Source organism: Bufo bufo, chromosome 7 (assembly GCF_905171765.1).
Source record: "Bufo bufo chromosome 7, aBufBuf1.1, whole genome shotgun sequence".
Taxonomy (NCBI): domain Eukaryota; kingdom Metazoa; phylum Chordata; class Amphibia; order Anura; family Bufonidae; genus Bufo; species Bufo bufo.
The window spans coordinates 103,333,649-103,344,794 of NC_053395.1; positions in this window are offsets into that span (position 1 = coordinate 103,333,649).

Genomic DNA, 11,146 nt, shown 5'->3' on the forward strand with positions numbered 1-11,146 from the left:
CACTCATCTCCACTACAAATAGGAAAAAGAGGCTACAATTTGCACGAGCTCACCAAAATTGGACTGTTGAAGACTGGAAAAATGTTGCCTGGTCTGATGAGTCTCGATTTCTGTTGAGAAATTCAAATGGTAGAGTCCGAATTTGGCGTAAACAGAGTGAGAACATTTATCCATCCTCTGATGGCTACTTCCAGCAGGATAATGCACCATGTCACAAAGCTCGAATCATTTCAAATTAGTTTCTTGAACATGACAATGAGTTCACTGTACTAAAATGGCCCCACAGTCACCAGATCTCAACCCAATAGAGCATCTTTGGGATGTGGTGGAACGGGAGCTTCGTGCCCTGGATGTGCATCCCTCAAATCTCCATCAACTGCCAGATGCTATCCTATCAATATGGGCCAACATTTCTAAAGAATGCCATCAGCACCTTGTGGAATCAATGCCACGTAGAATTAAGGCAGTTCTGAAGGCAAAAGGGGGTCCAACACCGTATTAGTATGGTGTTCCTAATAATTCTTAGTGTATATATGTATATATACATATATACACACATACACACACACATACTGAAATTTTATCACCATTTGCCATTAACTCTTGTGGAACATCTAAAGGGTTAACGACGTTTGTAAAATCTGTTTTGAATACCTTGAGGGGTGTAGTTTCTAGAATGGGGTCATTTTTGGGTGGTTTCTATTATGTAAGCCTCACAAAGTGACTTCAGACCTGAACTGGTCCCTAAAAAGTGTTTTTTTTTTAAATTTCAAGATTTGCTTCTAAGCCTTGTAACATCCCCCAAAAATAAAATATCATTCCCAAATTGATCCAAACATGAAGTAGACATATGGGGAATGTAAAGTAATAACTATTTTTGTAGGTATTACTATGTATTATAGATGTAAAGAAATTGAAACTTGGAAATTTGCAATATTTCAATTTTTTTTGGTAAATTTGGTATTTTTTTTATAAATAAAAAATATTATTTTTTTTTACTTCATTTTATCAGTGTCATGAAGTACAATATGTGACGAAAAAACAATCTCAGAATGGCCTGGATAAGTCAAAGTGTTTTAAAGTTATCACCACTTAAAGTGACACTGGTCAGATTGTCAAAAAAATGGTGAAATAAGGCTGTGTCCTTAAAGGGTTAAACTGATTGATAGGGGTGCAGGAAGTGGGACCCCAACCGATTGGATATTGATGACCTATCCTGAAGATAGGTCATCTATAGTAAAAAGTGGACAACTCCTATCCCTTTCCGCTGCCGTACATGTATGGTGCTGGAGCGATGGCTAAATATGACCCACTCGCGTGTACAGCAGGCACAAAGGCCAGTGGGTCTCCACCGCTTCAAATGACCACGACCGGAAATAATGCTGATCATGGTCATTAAAGCCTTGATAAAGTGTAATCACTGCTTCTAAAAGCAAAAAAAAAAAAAAAAAAAAAAAAAAAAAAAAAAAAAACACACCCACACACACCCACCCACCAGAAGTGCGCATTCCTGGCTTCTTACCGGCATCCACTGCGGTCAATGAAGATGCCGGTAATTGGCTTCAATAGGCTGGGGCTCTCTGAAGAGACCCTGGGTATTGGAGCTGCATTTCGTATTTTGGCCAGCAATTACACTGCTCAAAAAAATAAAGGGAACACTTAAACAACACAATGTAACTCCAAGTCAATCACACTTCTGTGAAATCAAACTGTCCACTTAGGAAGCAACACTGAGTGACAATCAATTTCACATGCTGTTGTGCAAATGGGATAGACAACAGGTGGAAATTATAGGCAATTAGCAAGACACCCCCAATAAAGGAGTGGTTCTGCAGGTGGTGTCCTGACCACTTCTCAGTTCCTTTTGCTTCCTGGCTGATGTTTTGGTCACTTATGAATGCTGCCGATGCTTTCACTCTAGTGGTAGCATGAGACGGAGTCTACAACCCACACAAGTGGCTCAGGTAGTGCAGCTTATCCAGGATGGCACATCAATGCGAGCTGTGGCAAGAAGGTTTGCTGTGTGTCAGCGTAGTGTCCAGAGCATGGAGGCGCTACCAGGAGACAGGCCAGAACATCAGGAGACGTGGAGGAGGCCGTAGGAGGGCAACAACCCAGCAGCAGGATCGCTACCTTCGCCTTTGTGCAAGGAGGAACAGGAGGAGCACTGCCAGAGCCCTGCAAAATGACCTCCAGCAGGCCACAAATGTGCATGCGTCTCCTCAAACGGTCAGAAACAGACTCCATGAGGGTGATATGAGGGCCCGACGTCCACAGGTGGGGGTTGTGCTTACAGCCCAACACCGTGCAGGACGTTTGGCATTTGCCAGAGAACACCAAGATTGGCAAATTCGCCACTGGCGCCCTGTGCTCTTCACAGATGAAAGCAGGTTCACACTGAGCACATGTGACAGAGTCTGGAGACGCCGTGGAGAACGTTCTGCTGCCTGCAACATCCTCCAGCATGACCGGTTTGGCATTGGGTCAGTAATGGTGTGGGCTGGCATTTCTTTGGAGGGCCGCACAGCCCTCCATGTGCTCGCCAGAGGTAGTCTGACTGCCATTAGGTACCGAGATGAGATCCTCAGACCCCTTGTGAGACCATATGCTGGTGCGGTTGGCCCTGGGTTCCTTCTAATGCAAGACAATGCTAGACCTCATGTGGCTGGAGTGTGTCAGCAGTTCCTGCAAGACGAAGGCATTGATGCTATGGACTGGCCCGCCCGTTCCCCAGACCTGAATCCAATTGAGCACATCTGGGACATCATGTCTCGCTCTATCCACCAACGTCACGTTGCACCACAGACTGTCCAGGAGTTGGCAGATGCTTTAGTCCAGGTCTGGGAGGAGATCCCTCAGAAGACCGTCTGCCACCTCATCAGGAGCATGCACAGGCGTTGTAGGGAGGTCATACAGGCATGTGGAGGCCACACACACTACTGAGCCTCATTTTGACTTGTTTTAAGGACATTACATCAAAGTTGGATCAGCCTGTAGTGTGTTTTTCCACTTTAATTTTGAGGGCGACTCCAAATCCAGACCTCCAGTGGTTAAAAAAATTTGATTTCCATATTTTTTTGTGTGATTTTGTTGTCAGCACATTCAACTATGTAAAGAACAAAGTATTTCAGAAGAATATTTAATTAATTCAGATCTAGGATGTGTTATTTTTGTGTTCCCTTTATTTTTTTGAGCAGTGTATTTTCTCATCATGGATCTTTATAAAACATGATGGTACATAAAAAAAAAAAAAAATTTTATATATATATATATATATATATATATATATATATATATATATATATATATATATATATATATATATATATATATATATATATATATATATATATAGAGATAAAAAATCAGCCAGCAGCACTCCAATATTGCAAGGAAAATCGTGTGGTTTATTGACCCAAAGTCAAGCGACGTTTCGACAGCTTGTTGCTGTCTTTATCAAGCCTAGTGCACAAGTGTTACAAGCGTGCTTTATATAGGGACATTGATCAACTAATAATATAACACCAATTGATAAAACATGATGAAAAATTGATATATATAGTGATACAAACAGTTACATAGATATATGAAAATCACTGTCATGATCTGACAAGTATAGTGAGGATAAATGAAAATTCATTATTACAACATCCTTTACGTTGTGTACAGAAAGTCTTAATAGGTGCAGGTGAAAACAATAATTGCGTGAAGTTAAAAACACTCACTGTCAGCTGGGTGACTGTATGTAGTTCAAATCATGTGCTCCGCGGCGTTCCCATTCACTAACCGCGCATGCGCGGGACAAGCAAATATCGCGTTACTTCTGGCGTCTAGGAACACACTGGCAACCACAATCAGGATGGCCGAGACAGCCTCACAAGTGATATGCGCATGTCAAGATAGCAGTAGGAGCCGCCCATCAGTCACTACGTGATCGTAGTCGCATACATGAATGATTAACTGGGTATAGGGAACGGAATTGTGGAAATATAATGTGATAAAGAAGCTTATATAGGAGGTAAGGTCTAGGACACTAACAGCCCGTGATCTACATGGTAGTCACGTAGTGACTGATGGGCGGCTCCTACTGCTATCTTGACATGCGCATATCACTTGTGAGGCTGTCTCGGCCATCCTGATTGTGGTTGCCAGTGTGTTCCTAGACGCCAGAAGTAACGCGATATTTGCTTGTCCCGCGCATGCGCGGTTAGTGAATGGGAACGCCGCGGAGCACATGATTTGAACTACATACAGTCACCCAGCTGACAGTGAGTGTTTTTAACTTCACGCAATTATTGTTTTCACCTGCACCTATTAAGACTTTCTGTACACAACGTAAAGGATGTTGTAATAATGAATTTTCATTTATCCTCACTATACTTGTCAGATCATGACAGTGATTTTCATATATCTATGTAACTGTTTGTATCACTATATATATATCAATTTTTCATCATGTTTTATCAATTGGTGTTATATTATTAGTTGATCAATGTCCCTATATAAAGCACGCTTGTAACACTTGTGCACTAGGCTTGATAAAGACAGCAACAAGCTGTCGAAACGTCGCTTGACTTTGGGTCAATAAACCACACGATTTTCCTTGCAATATTGGAGTGCTGCTGGCTGATTTTTTATCTCTAGTTCATTGGACCTAGGTGCTGGTCCTCACTGGCCGGACGTGCACCCCACGCTTCTACAGTGTGCTGCTTCCTCGTTTTCCAAACTCTATATATATATATATATATATATATATATATATATATATATATATATATATATATATATATATATATATATATATATATATATCCTGTTCCAAATTATTATGCAAATTCTATTTAAGAATGACAAAGATTAAATATTTTGTTTATCAGTTTAACTCATGGATGTCATTGTGTCTCAGGGCTCTTTTGTTCACTGAAAACAATCTCGGACACCTGTGATAATTAGATTGGCAGGTGAGCCCAATTTAAGGAAAAACTACTAAAGGAGGGTGTTCCACATAATTAAGCAGAGCACCATTTTCAAGCAATATAGGGAAGAAAAGAGTATTAGGCTGGGTTCACACGAGCGTGTCCGGATTAGTTCCGGATGCGTCCCGGTGTGTTGCGGCAAACCCGCGCGAGTAGGAATGCAATTGCAGTCAGTTTTGCCTGCGATTGCGTTCCGATGTTCAGTTTTTATCGCGCGTGTGCAATGTGTTTTGCACGCGCGTGATAAAAAACCGACTGTGGTACCCAGACCCGAACTTCTTCACAGAAGTTCAGGTTTGGGTTCGGTGTTGTGTAGATGTTATTATTTTCCCTTATAACATGGTTATAAAGGGAAAATAATAGCATTCTGAATACAGAATGCTTAGTAGGTGATCAATTGAGGGTTAAAAAATAAAAAAAATTAACTCACCTTCTCCTCTTGTTCGCGTAGTTCTCCCGGTCTTCAGTTCTTTAAAAAGATGAACTATGGGCTAAAGGACCTTTGGTGACGTCAGATCACATGCTCCAATGACATGGTCCATCACCGCGGTGATGTACCATGTGATTGGAGCATGTGATCTGACGTCACCAAAGGTCCTTTAGCCCATAGTTCATCTTTTTAAAGAACTGAAGACCGGGAGAACTACGCGAACAAGAGGAGAAGGTGAGTTAATTTTTTTTATTTTTTAACCCTCAATTGATCACCTACTAGGCATTCTGTATTCAGAATGCTATTATTTTCCCTTATAACCATGTTATAAGGGAAAATAATACAGTGTATAGACTGTCACCTAGCAACCGTGCGTGAAAATCGCACCGCATCCGCACTTGCTTGCGGATGCATGCGATTTTCACGCAACCCCATTCACTTCTATGGGGCCTGCGTTGCGTGAAAAACGCAGAATATAGAGCATGCTGCGATTTTCACGCAACGCATAAGTGATGCGTGAAAATCATCGCTCATCTGAACAGCCCCATTGAAATGAATGGGTCCAGATTCAGTGCGGGTGCAATGCGTTCACCTACCGCATTGCACCCGCGCGGAAATCTCGCCCGTGTGAACGCAGCCTTACACTCACCGGTAATCCGGTTTCCTGGAAGTCTCCATGACACCAAGTCCTGAGATTGTGTTTTTCCTGTCCAATCAGAAGGAAGTCAGAGAGGTTAAAACCCCCACCCCCTCCTCACATCACCAGTGTATTTTAACGAAGAACCCCAGGATGAAAGGATAATAGCTAATAGCAGAAAAAAAGGTGGGATATATGTTGTGTCATGGAGACTTCCAGGAAACCGGATTACCGGTGAGTGTAATACTCTTTTCCCCAGTCGTCTCCATGACACCAAGTCCTGAGACAATATCAAAGATACAATTAGGGCGGGGGACGACTGCCGACAGGACCTTACGTCCAAATCTTAGGTCATCATTAGCAGCTACATCTAGTCTGTAGTGTTTAGTGAAAGTATGAACTCTTTTCCATGTTGCTGCCCTGCAAATCTGTGGTAAGGAGGCTGAGGCTTTTTCCGCCCAGGAGGCAGCCATGCCTCTCGTCGAATGTGCTTTTAGGGAAGCAGGGACGTCTTTTCCCTGAGCTTTATATGCTTCGGAGATTGCCATCTTAATCCATCTGGAGATGGAACTTTTTGCCACTTTCTTCCCTTTGTTAGGACCTGAAAATTGGACAAACAGATTTTTGTCTATTCTCCAAAGACTGGTAGCTTCCAGGTACTTTAAGACCGCTCTCCGGACATCTAATGTGTGGTAAGTGATTTCCTGATCGTTTTTCGGATAGTCACAGAACGAGGGGAGAACAATGTCCTGAGACCTATGGAAGGTCGAGACTACCTTGGGGAGGAAAGTCGGATCTAATTTTAAAATTAATTTGTCCTCAAATATTGCAAGGAATGGTTCTTGGATGGACAAGGCCTGCAGCTCACAGACCCTTCTGGCTGAGGTTATTGCCACCCGAAAAATCGTTTTAATGGTAAGCCATCTGATGTGAATAGAGTCCAGAGGTTCGAATGGATCGGAGGTTAGACCCCCTAGTACCGTATTAAGGTTCCATGGTGGCACCATGTTTCTAATCGTAGGTCTGATCCTATCTGCTGCCTTAAGGAATCTGGATATCCAGGGATGTTCCGTTAGCTTGGCATTATACAGTGCTCCTAAAGCCGATACCTGGACCCTAAGGGTATTGGGGGATAGACCTAAATCTAGCCCTTCTTGAAGAAAATCCAGGATTAGTGAGATGTTGGCTCTAAACTGGTTGAAGGAGGTTCTAGACCAATCAGCAAATTTCTTCCATATTTTTTGGTACTTGTCGTTGGTACTCTGTTTCCTACTAAGGAGTAAGGTGTTCACTACTTTTTTTGATAAACCAAAAGTTTAATAAGTTGGATTCTTCAGAATCCAGGCTGTTAACTTTAGTATTTTCAGGTCTGGGTGAGTAATGGGCCCCTGACTTAGAAGGTCCGGCCTCTGAGGTAGAAGGAGAGGAGCTTCCACGCTGAGGGCTTTCAAGAGGGAGAACCAACTTCTCTTGGGCCAGAAGGGGGTTATCAGGATTAGTGTACAATTTTCATTTAGGAACTTCTGTAACACTCTGGGGATAAGCGGAAATGGGGGGAAGGCGTAGACTAAGTTTGTTGTCCAACTCTGGTTGAAGGCGTCTACTGCCCGAGGATGATCCCTGGGGTTGAGGGAGAAGAACTGGTTTAGCTGATGATTTCTCCTGGATGCAAACAGGTCTATCGTCGGCCTGCCCCATTTCTTTGTGATTAAATGGAAGGCTTCTGGAGCTAACATCCATTCCCCTGGGTCTAGTCTGTGCTGGCTTAGGTAAATCGGCCTGAATGTTTAAAACTCCCTTCAGATGAACCGCTGAAAGAGATTGAATGTTGCCTTCTGCCCAGGAAAAGATTGTTTGCCAGGTTCTGTAGCAGGCGATGCCTTGTGCCTCCCTGGTGTTGGATAAAGGCTACGGCTGTAGCGTTGTCTGAGTAGACTAGGACGCGACGACCCTCTGCCAGCTGACTCGTGTGTTTCAGTGCTTCCCACACTGCCCTCAGCTCCTTGAAATTTGAGGATTGCTGACTCACGTAATTCCCCCATGTTCCCTGGTAGGAGTTCCCCTGGACGACCGCTCCCCACCCGTGGAGGCTGGCATCTGTTGTGATCACTAGAGGGAGATCTTGTGCCCAGAAAATCCCGTTTTCTAGGTTCGATTTGCTGAGCCACCAAGTTAGTGATTTTTTGGTCTCTGCATCTAAGAATATTTTCCTCTCTAGGGTTAATTGCGATCTGTTCCATTTGTCTAAGATGAACTTCTGGAGTGGTCTTAAATGGAACTGTGCCCAGGCAACTGCTGGAATGCAAGCGGACAGACTCCCTAGTACCTTCATGGCCTGTCTTCTTGAACTTCCTCAAAGCTGTCTGAAGTTTTACTATCTTTTGAGGTGGCAGAAAGGATCTTTGGGAGACTGTCTAAAGTAATGCCCAGAAAAACCTTCCGTTTGGATGGGATTAAATCCGATTTTTCCCAATTGATGAGCCAACCTAGGCTCTGTAGATGATCCAGGACTAACCCGAGATGGATTCCCATGGTCTCTATGTTGTCTGCCACTACCAGAAGGTCGTCCAGATAGGGGATCACACAAATTGCCTTTTCTCTCAAGGTTGTCAAGGCTTCCGCCATTATTTTGGTAAAAACCCTTGGGGCAGAAGAGATCCCGAAGGGGAGACCCCTGAACTGGAAATGCTGAATGTTTCCCTCCAATTCTATCGCGAACCTTAGGAATTCCCTTGACGACCTGTGAATTGGGACATGATAATAGGCGTCGCTTAAATCTATTGTGGCCATCACTGCATCCTTTTTTAAGAGCTTCACTGCTGACTTCAGGGTCTCCATTTTGATCTTTTGATATCTTACGTATTTGTTTAGATGTTTCAGATTTATAATTACCCTGGATTTCCCGTTTGGTTTCTTTATAATGAAGAGGCGGGAATAGAATCCCAGTCCTGTCTGATTTTTTCGGACGGGCTCTATGGCGGCCAAGGTTAATAGGTTTTTTATGTCATTTTTTAAGGTCGCAGTTTGAGATGGGGGGGGGAAGGGTAGTGATCACATATTTCTCTGGAAGGGAAGAGAGAAGATCTATCAGATAACCCTCTTGTATAATACTTAAAATCCACCGGCTGTTTGTTACGTGCTCCCAAGATCTTAGAAAGGAGCTGAGTCTTCCCCCCACTGGTATGGCGTCATTGTTTGCTGTTGGATGAGGAGGCTTCAGCCCGATTTGGGTTGAAGAGGAAACTTCTCCCCCTGCCTCCCTTCGCATAGCTCCACCTCCCAGTCTTCCCTTTATCTTTTTTATTCTCGGGCTGAAAAAAAAAAAAAAAAAAAAAAAAAAAAAAATCGGTCACGAAAGGGCTGCCTTTTTTGTTTATATCTATCATCTGGAAAACCCCTTTTTTTATTTGTCGCGTTGTCTAGGATTTTATCTAAATCTTCTCCGAAAATGTACTGACCGTGGAAGGGGAGTGCGATTAATTTATTTTTAGATGTGATATCTCCTGACCACGCTTTAAGCCATAGTGCCCTTCTCGCTGTATTTGAGAGAACAGCTGCACGGGCGGATAGTTTAACTGATTCAGCTGCTGCGTCTGCTAGAAAGGAGGTTGCCATCTTTAATAGAGGCAAGCTCTCTAGAATTTGATCCCGTGGTGTCTTATTGACCAGATGTATCTCCAGCTGGTCTAGCCAAAGGTTTAGTGTTCTGGCCACACATGTAGAGGCAACGCCTGGTTTGAGAAGGGCCGCCGTAGTCTCCCAGGTCTTTCGCAAGAGACTCTCCGCTTTCCTGTCTAGAGGATCTTTCAACTGTGCTGAGTCTTCAAACGGTAGGGCCGTATGTTTTGCTACCTTGGCCACTGGCGCGTCTACTTTTGGAATGGTCTCCCAATCCGTACAGTCCTCTTGGCTAAAGGGGTAGCGCCTCTTAATTCCCCTTGGGATAAAGGATCCTTTATCCGATTTTTCCCATTCTGACCGAATTAATTTTTGGACACTATCAGGGACTGGAAAAACAGCCTTCTTCCTTTCACCTAGACCCCCAAAAATTTCTTGCTGGGTAGACTTAGGAGCTTTAGGCATCTCCATCTGAATGGTGGCCCTGATGAGTTCATCAATATCTTCAGGATTGAACAGGAAGCGCTTATATTCACCCTCTTCATCTGAAGATACCGGGTGTTTTTGGACAGATTCAGAGTCTGAGACGGCCAGCCCCTCAGAGTCGGAATCCAGGATAAGTGATTTAACACTACGTGAGTCCTGAGTGGGGGGAACTTTGGGGGGAGTAGGTTCTCTGGTAGTTAAGGCTAGCTGAACCTCTTCTTTTACCACTTTTCTAATGTCTTCAATTAAACTAGAAGACTCGGCCTTGATGACATTGGCGGTACATTCTTTACACAGGGGCTTGGATCCAGTGTTAGACAATCTTTTGCAGCAAATACCAAATTTTCTAGTTTTTTTAGCTGCAGAAGCCGAATCCTTTTCTCCCTGAAATGGTAAGGGAGGAAAGGATGAGCAGACTGAACCCACCATACAAAGCATGTACCTGAGAACAGGTTACTCACTGTCCCAGGGTTTGATGCAGGCTCGATTCCAGAGCCCGGCGTGAGGGGGGTGCTCATCCTGACTCCCGACCGCTTCAGAGATGCTTCACCAAATGTGAGAGCCGCGCTATGCAGGGCGCCGTTACACAGGTCCTGAGCGTTTTTATAGCGTCTCCATGTGCTTCTCATGCTGCAGGACCTGTGGCGCATGTTGATGACGTCAGCGCGCTTAGCTCCGCCCCCGGCGTCTGACGTCATTCGCCAGAAGGGACACATCACAGTGCCGATCCGCCGTGTTCCTCCTTCCCTCTGCACCAAGCCCCCCGGGACTGCCGCAGAGGGAATCTTCGCAGGGGCACTACCTATGCGCCCGAGCCCAGGCCTAACCGAACGGAGGAGGGAGAGCTGCACTGCAGATCCGACCTCGGCCTGCAGATGAAAAATAACTCCAGGTGAGCCCAAACGAGCTCCGTGCACCTCTCCTGCTTCCTATCCTGATGGGACAGGAAAAACACTGGTGATGTGAGGAGGGGGTGGGGGTTTTAACCTCTGTGTTTTT